General features: G+C 38.1%; 2 non-coding genes across 2 annotated transcripts; both read right to left on the bottom strand.

The window, feature by feature from the left end:
• Positions 1–453: 453 nt before the first annotated feature.
• Positions 454–561, bottom strand: LOC112745506 (small nucleolar RNA R71). Its single transcript, XR_003173431.1, has one exon. It is a non-coding gene; the product is annotated as a small nucleolar RNA R71 (small nucleolar RNA).
• Positions 562–8,879: 8,318 nt separating this feature from the next.
• LOC112745296 (small nucleolar RNA R71) lies at positions 8,880–8,987 on the bottom strand. The gene has a single exon (XR_003173233.1). It is a non-coding gene; the product is annotated as a small nucleolar RNA R71 (small nucleolar RNA).
• Positions 8,988–9,243: the final 256 nt, after the last annotated feature.

Below are 9,243 nucleotides of genomic sequence, written 5' to 3'. Positions count from 1 at the left end.
CAATTCTCTTTAGAGGGCCTAACAGAACTCTTCAAAGAAAAAGAAACCATGGCAGCCGAAAACAACAACAATGCCAATAATGCAAGGAAGGTGCTTGGTGACTTTACTGCACCTACTCCCGACTTCTATGGGAGAAGCATCTCAATCCCTGCCATTGGAGCAAACAACTTTGAGCTTAAACCTCAATTAGTTTCTCTAATGCAACAGAATTGCAAGTTTCATGGACTTCCATTGGAAGATCCTCATCAGTTCTTAGCTGAGTTCTTGCAAATCTGTGACACTGTCAAGACCAATGGGGTTGACCCTGAAATCTACAGACTTATGCTTTTTCCTTTTGCTATAAGAGACAGAGCTAGGACATGGTTGGATTCACAACCTAAAGAAAGCCTGAACTCTTGGGAGAAGCTAGTCAATGCCTTCTTGGCAAAGTTCTTTCCACCTCAAAAATTGAGCAAGCTTAGAGTGAAAGTCCAAACCTTTAGACAGAAGGAAGGAGAATCCCTCTATGAAGCTTGGGAGAGATACAAGAAATTGATCAGAAGGTGCCCTTCTGAAATGCTTTCAGAATGGAGCATCATAGGTATTTTCTATGATGGTCTGTCTGAACTATCCAAGATGTCATTGGATAGCTCTGCTGGAGGATCTCTTCATCTGAAGAAGACGCCTGCAGAAGCTCAAGAACTCATTGAAATGGTTGCAAATAACCAATTCATGTACACTTCTGAAAGGAATCCTGTGAATAATGGGACAAATCAAAAAAAAGGAGTTCTTGAGATTGATACTCTAAATGCCATATTGGCTCAGAATAAAATATTAACCCAACAAGTCAATATGATTTCTCAGAGTCTGTCTGAAATGCAAGCAGCAACAGGCAGTACTAAGGAAGCTTCCTCTGAAGAAGAAGCTTATGATCCTGAGAACCCAACAATGGAAGAGGTGAATTACATGGGAGAATCCTATGGAAATACCTATAATCCTTCATGGAGAAATCATCCAAATCTCTCATGGAAGGATCAACAGAGACCTCAACAAGGTTTCAACAACAACAATGGTGGAAGAAACAGGTTTAGCAATGGCAAGCCTTTTCCATCATCTTCTCAGCAACAGACAGAGAATTCTAAGCAGAGCCCCTCTGACTTAACAACCATTGTCTCTGATCTAATCAAAACCACTCAAAGTTTCATGACTGAAACAAGGTCCTCCATTAGAAATTTGGAGGCACAATTAGGTCAGCTGAGTAAGAAAATTACTGAACTTCCTCCTAGCACTCTCCCTAGCAATACAGAAGAGAATCCAAAAAGAGAGTGTAAGGCCATAACCACAACCCACACGGCCAAACTTGGAGAGGAGGAAGAGGCAGTGATTCCCACTGAGGAAGACCTCAATGGACGCCTACTGACCTCAATGGAATTCCCTAATGAGAAACCATGGGAATCTGAGGCTCATTCTGAGACCATAGAGATTCCATTGAATTTACTTCTGCCTTTCATAAGCTCTGATGAGTATTCTTCCTCTGAAGAGGATGAAGATGTTACTGAAGAGAAAGTTGCTAAGTACCTTGGAGTAATCATGAAGCTAAATGCCAAGTTGTTTGGTAATGAGACTTGGGAGGATGAACCTTCATTGCTCATCAAAGAACTGGATGACTTGACTAGGCAGAGATTACCTCTGAAGAGACAAGACCCTGGAAAATTCTCAATCCCCTGTACCATAGGCACCATGACCTTTGAGAAGGCTCTGTGTGACTTAGGGTCAAGCATAAACCTCATGCCTCTCTCTGTAATGGAGAAGCTAGGGATTATTGAGGTACAAGCTGCAAGAATCTCACTAGAGATGGCAGACAATTCAAAGAAACAGGCTTATGGACTTATAGAGGATGTCTTGGTAAAGGTTGAAGACCATTACATCCCTGCTGATTTCATAATCCTAGAGACTGGGAAGTGTATGGATGAATCCATCATCCATGGCAGACCCTTCCTAGCCACAGCAATGGCTGTGATTGATGTTGACAGAGGAGAATTGATCATTCAAGTGAATGAAGACTCCCTTGTGTTTAAAGCTCAAGGATATCCCTCTGTAACCATGGAGAAGAAGCATGAAGAGCTTCTCTCAATACAGAGTCAAACAGAGCCCCCACAGTCAAACTCTAAGTTTAGTGTTGGGAGGCCACAACCAAACTTTAAGTTTGGTGTTGAACCCCCACATTCAAACTCTAAGTTTGGTGTTGGGAGGTTCCAACATTGCTCTGAACATCTGTGAGGCTCCATGAGAGCCCACTGTCAAGCTATTGACATTAAAGAAGCGCTTGTTGGGAGGCAACCCAATCGTTACTATTCTATGTTAAATTTCTATTTTCCTTTGTTTTCTGTAGGTTGATGATCATGTGAAGTCACAAAAACAATTGAAAAAGCAAAAACAAAGTGAAAAACAAAATGAAAAACAGAACACCCTGGAGGAGACAGTTACTGGCGTTTAAACGCCGGTAAAGGTAGCAGAATGGGCGTTAAACGCCCAGTCTGGCACCATTCTGGGCGTTTTGCCAGGAATGGGCAAGAAGCTGGCGTTTAACGCCAAAAATGGGCAGCAGCCTGGCGTTTAACGCCAGGATTGGCAGAAAGGGGCGTTTTGCACGCCACTTAGTGCAGGGATGAGATATCCTTGACACCTCAGGATCTGTGGACCCCACAGGATCTCCACCTACCCCACCACTCTCTTTCTTCTTCACCCATTCACCAATCACCTCAATACCTCTTCCCCAAAAATCCCTCACCTATCAAATCCCACCATTCTCTTCACCACTCACATCCATCCTTCATAAAACCCCACCTACCTCACCATCCAAATTTAAACCACTTTCCCTCCCAAACCCACCCATAATGGCCGAACCATACACACCCCTCTCACTCCTATATAACCCCATCTTCACTCCTTCATTTTCACACAACCTAAACACCACTTCTCCCCCTTGGCCGAAACACAAAGCCCACTCCATCTCCTCTATTTCTTCTTCTTCTACTCTCTTTTTTCTTCTTTTGCTCGAGAACGAGAAACCTTCTAAGTTTGGTGTGGTAAAAGCTAAAGCTTTTTGTTTTTCCATAACCATTTATGGCACCAAAGGCCGGAGAAACCTCTAGAAAGAGGAAAGGAAAGGCAAAAGCTTCCACCTTCGAGTCATGGGAGATGGAGAGATTCCTCTCAAGGGTGCATCAAGACCACTTCTATAAAGTTGTGGCCAAGAAGAAAGTGATCCCCGAGGTCCCTTTTAAGCTCAAAAAGGGCGAATATCCGGAGATCCGACATGACATCCAAAGAAGAGGTTGGGAAGTTCTCACCAACCCCATTCAACAAGTCGGAATCTTAATGGTTCAAGAGTTCTATGCCAATGCATGGGTCACTAAGAACCATGATCAAAAGTGTGAACCATGACATAGAGGGAGACATTCTCATTGATGAGGACAAACCCATCACTAAGAAAAGGATGGAGCAAACAAGAGAACCTCATCAAGAGCATAAGGAAATTCCTCATCATGAAATCCCTGAGATGCCTCAAGGGATGCATCTTCCTCCACAAAACTATTGGGAGCAAATCAACACCTCCCTAGGAGAATTGAGTTCCAACATAGGACAACTAAGGGTGGAGCACCAAGAGCATTCCATCCTCCTCCATGAAACTAGAGAAGATCAAAGAACCATGAGAGAAGAGAAACAAAGGCAAGGAAGAGACATTGAGGAGCTCAAGCACTCCATAAGATCTCCAAGAGGAAGAACAAGCCGCCATCACTAAGGTGGACCCGTTCTTTAATTTCCTTGTTCTTTATTTTCTGTTTTTCGAAAATTATGCTTTATGTTTATCTATGTTTGTGTCTTTATTACATGATCATTAGTGTCTAAGTGTCTATGCCTTAAAGCTATGAAAATGAATCCATCACCTTTCTTAAATGAAAAATGTTTTCAATTGAAAAAGAAAAAGAAGTGCATGAATTTCAAATTTTAAAATAATTTAATTATCTTGATGTGGTGGCAATACTATTGTCTTTCTGAATGAATACTTGAACAGTGCATATTTTTGAATTTGATTGTTTATGAATGTTAAAATTGTTGGCTCTTGAAAGAATGAAAGGAAAAGGAGAAATGTTATCTGATGATCTGAAAAATCATAAAATTGATTCTTGAAGCAAGAAAAAGCAATGAAAAGCTTGCAGAAAAAAAAAAAGAGGAAAAGCAAGTAGAAAAAGCCAATACCCCTTTAAACCAAAAGGCAAGGGTGATAAAAAGGATCCAAGGCTTTGAGCATCAGTGGATAGGAGGGCCCACAGGAATAAAATCCTAGCCTAAGCGGCTAAATCAAGCTGTCCCTAACCATGTGCTTGTGGCGTGAAGGTGTCAAGTGAAAACTTGAGACTGAGTTGTTAAAGTCGAGGTCCAAAGCAAAAAGAAGAGTGTGCTTAAGAACCCTGGACACCTCTAATTGGGGACTTTAGCAAAGCTGAGTCACAATCTGAAAAGGTTCACCCAGTTATGTGTCTGTGGGATTTATGTATCCGGTGGTAATACTGGAAAACAAAGTGCTTAGGGCCACGGGCAAGACTCATAAAGTAGCTGTGTTCAAGAATCAACATACTTAACTAGGAGAGTCAGTAACACTATCTGGATTCTGAGTTCCTATAGATGCCAATCATTCTGAACTTCAGGGGATAAAGTGAGATGCCAAAACTGTTCAGAAGCAAAAAGTTAAAAGCCCCGCTCATCTAATTAATACTGATCTTCATAGATGTTTTTGGAATTCATTGTATATTCTCTTCTTTTTTATCCTATTTGATTTTCAGTTGCTTGGGGACAAGCAACAATTTAAGTTTGGTGTTGTGATGAGCGGATAATTTATACGCTTTTTGGCATTATTTTTAGTATGTTTTTAGTATATTTTAGTTAGTTTTTATTATGTTTTTATTAGTTTTTAAATAAAAATCACTCTTCTAGATTTTACTATGAGTTTGTGTATATTTCTGTGATTTCAGGTATTTTCTGGCTGAAATTGAGGGACCTGAGCAAAAATCTTATTCAGAGGCTGAAAAAGGACTGCAGATGCTATTGGATTCTGACCTCCCTGCACTCAAAGTGGATTTTCTAGAGCTACAGAAGCCCAATTGGTGCACTCTTAATTGCGTTGGAAAGTAGACATTCTGGGCTTTCCAGCAATATATAATAGTCCATACTTTGCCCGAGATTTGATGGCCCAAACAGGCGTTCCAAGTCAGCTCAAGAATTATGGCGTTTAACTCCAAAACTGGCACAAAAGCTGGAGTTAAACGCCCAAACTGGCACAAAAGCTGGCGTTTAACTCCAAGAAAAGTCTCTACACATGGAAGCTTTAATGCTCAGTCCAAGCACACACCAAGTGGGCCCGGAAGAAGATTTTCTCATTAATTACGGATTTCTATAAACCCTAGGCTACTAGTTCTCTATAAATAGGACCTCATACTATTGTATTTTAATCTTTGATAAGTCTTATGCTATCTTAGACACGTTTGGGGGCTGGCCTCACGGCCATGCCTAGACCTTGTTCTTATGTATTCTCAACGGTGGAGTTTCTACACACCATAGATTAAGGTGTGGAGCTCTGCTGTTCTTCATGAATTAATACAAAGTACTATTGTTTTTCTATTCAACTCAAGTCTATTTCTTCTCTAAGATATTCATTCGTTCTTCAACTTGATGAATGTGATGATCCGTGACACTCATCATCATTCTCACCTAGGAACATGTGCCTGACAACCACCTCTGTTCTACTAGCAATGGCTTGAATGCGTATCTCTTGGGTTTCTAATCTAAGATTGGAACCTTCATGGTATAGGCTAGAATTATTGATGGCCATTCCTGAGATCCGGAAAGTCTAAACCTTGTCTGTGGTATTCCGAGTAGGATCTGGGAAGGGATGACTGTGACGAGCTTCAAACTCGCGATTGTGGGGCGTGTGACAGACGCAAAAGGATCAATGGATCCTATTCCGACATGATCGAGAACCGACAGCTGATTAGCCGATGTTGTGACAGAGCATCAGGACCATTTTCACTGAGAGGACGGGATGTAGCCATTGACAACGGTGATGCCCAACATAAAGCTTGCCATGGAAAGGAGTATGAATGATTGGAAGAAGGCAATAGGAAAGCAGAGGTTCAAGGGGAACAAAGCATCTTCATACGCTTATCTGAAATCCACCAATGAATTACATAAGTATCTCTATCTTTATTTTATGTTTATTTTCATCACCTTAAACTCCATAACCATTTGAATCTGCCTGACTGAGATTTACAAGATGACCATAGCTTGCTTCAAGCCGACAATCTCCGAGGGATCGACCCTTACTCATGTAAGGTTTATTACTTGGACGACCCAGTGCACTTGCTGGTCAGTTGTGCGGAGTTGTGATAAAGAGTTGAGATTACAATTGTGCGTATCAAGTTGTTGGCGCCATTGATGATCACAATTTTGTGCACCAGTATCTCTATCCTAGTTTATATTTTATTTATGTTTTTATTATCAATTCACCATAACCATTTGAATCTGCCTGACTGAGATTTACAAGGTGACCATAGCTTGCTTCAGGCCGACAATCTCCGTGGGATCGACCCTTACTCACGTAAGGTTTATTACTTGGACGACCCAGTGCACTTGCTGGTTAGTTGTGCGAAGTTGTGATAAAGAGTTGAGATTACAATTGTGCATACCAAGTTGTTGGCGCCATTGATGATCACAATTTCGTGCACCAAGTTTTTGGCGCCGTTGCAGGGGATTGTTCGAGTTTGGACAACTGACGGTTCATCTTGTTGCTCAGATTAGGTAATTTTATTTTAATTTTAAGCTTTTTATTTCTTATTTTCGAGAAATACAAAAAAAAAATTCTTTTTCGTTTTTCCTAAAATAATTTTAGAAAAATACCAAAAAAATTTAATAAAATCATAAAAACCAAAAATTTGATGTTTCTTGTTTGAATCTTGTGTCAATTTTTAAGTTTGGTGTCAATTGCATCTTTTTAATTTTTCTTAAAATTTTCGAAAATCCATGCATGTGTTCTTCATGATCTTCAAGTTGTTCTTGATGATTTTCTATGTTTGATCTTTAATTTTTCTTGTTTGGTGTCTTTTCTTGTTTTTCATATGCATTTTCAAATTATTAGTGTCTAGAAAATAAAAATTTTTTAAGTTTGGTGTCTTGCATGTTTTTCTTTTCTTAAAAATTTTTAAAAATATGTTCTTGGTGTTCATCTTGATATTCAAAATGTTCTTGGTGTTCATCTTGACATTCAAGGTGTTCTTGCATGTATCATGTGTTTTGATTCATAATTTTCATGTTTTGAGTCTTTTGGTTGTTTTTCTCTTTCTTCATTAAAAATTCAAAAATAAAAAAAAATATCTTTCCCTTATTCACTCATAAATTTTCAAAAATTTGAGTTGACTTTTTCAAAACTTTTTAAAATTTAGTTGTTTCTTATGAGTCAAGTCAAATTTTCAATTTAAAAATTCTATCTTTTTCAAATCTTTTTCAAAAATCAAATCTTTTTCATTTTTCTTTCATAATTTCGAAATCTTCAAAATTTATTTTCAAAATCTTTTTCTTATTTCTATTTCATATTTTCAAAATTAATGCTAATAATTAATGTGATTGATTCAAAAATTTTAAGTTTGTTACTTGCCTAGTAAGAAATGTTCAATCTTTAAATTTTAAAATCATATCTTTTTGTTTCTTGTTAGTCAAGTAATCAACTTTAATTTTCAAAATTAAATCTTTTTAAATTTCTTTTTCAAATCTTTTTCAAAATAAATTTCAATCATATCTTTTTCAAAAATCAATTTCAAAATCTTTTCTACCTCCTTATCTTTTCAAAATTGATTTTCAAAATCTCTTTCAATTAACCACTTAACTTTTTCTTTGATTTTTAAAATTCTTATCTTTTTCAAAACCACCTAACTACTTTCCTCTCTCTAATTTTCGAAAATCACTAACCTCTTTTTCAAAATTCCTTTTTAATTAACTAATTGTTTTAAATTTTAATTTAATTTCATTTCATTTTTCTTCTTAAAATTTTCGAATTTTAACTTTAATTTTAAATTAAAAACAAAAATATTTTTATTTTATTTTATTTAATTTTTGAATTCTTCCCTCTCTCATCTCCTTCTAATTATTTATTTATCTACTAACACTTCTCTTCTACTCAAAAATTTCGAACCCTCTCCCTCTTTGTGTTTGAACTTCTCTTCTTCTATTCTTTTCTTCTTCTACTCACATAAAGGAATCTCTATACTGTGACATAGAGGATTCCATATTTTCTTTTGTGTTCTCTTCTTTTTCATATGAGCAGGAATAAGGATAAGAATATTCTTGTTGAAGCTGATCCGAAACCTGAAAGGACTCTGAAGAGGAAGCTAACGGAAGCTAAAGCACAACTCTCTGGAGAAAATCTTACAGAAATTTTCAAAAAAGAAGGAGACATGGCCGAAAATAATAACAATGCAAGGAAGATGCTTGGTGACTTTACTGCACCAAATTCCAATTTACATGGAAGAAGCATCTCAATCTCTGCCATTGGAGCGAACAATTTTGAGCTAAAGCCTCAATTAGTTTCTCTGATGCAACAGAACCGCAAGTTTCATGGACTTCCATCAGAAGATCCTTTTCAGTTCTTAACTGAATTCTTGCAAATCTGTGATACTGTTAAGACCAATGGGGTTGATCCCGAGGTCTACAGGCTTATGCTTTTCCCGTTTGCTGTAAGAGACAGAGCTAGAATATGGTTGGACTCTCAACCTAAAGATAGCCTGAACTCTTGGGATAAGTTGGTCACGGCTTTCTTAGCCAAGTTCTTTCCTCCTTAAAAGCTTAGCAAGCTTAGAGTGGATGTTCAAACCTTCAAACAGAAAGAAGGTGAATCCCTCTATGAAGCTTGGGAGAGATATAAGCAACTGACCAAAAAGTGTCCTTCTGACATGCTTTCAGAATGGACCATCCTGGATATATTCTATGATGGTCTGTCTGAATTATCAAAGATGTCATTGGACCATTCTGCAGGTGGATCCATTCACCTAAAGAAAACGCCTGCAGAAGCTTAAGAACTCATTGACATGGTTGCAAATAACCAGTTCATGTACACTTCTGAAAGGAATCCTATGAGTAATGGGACGCCTCAGAGGAAGGGAGTTCTTGAAATTGATACTCTGAATGTCATATTGACTCAGAACAAAATATTGA

The sequence above is a fragment of the Arachis hypogaea genome, chromosome 14, assembly GCF_003086295.3.
Source record: "Arachis hypogaea cultivar Tifrunner chromosome 14, arahy.Tifrunner.gnm2.J5K5, whole genome shotgun sequence".
Classification (NCBI taxonomy): Eukaryota; Viridiplantae; Streptophyta; class Magnoliopsida; order Fabales; family Fabaceae; genus Arachis; species Arachis hypogaea.
This window is presented reverse-complemented; position numbering and strand designations above follow the sequence as displayed.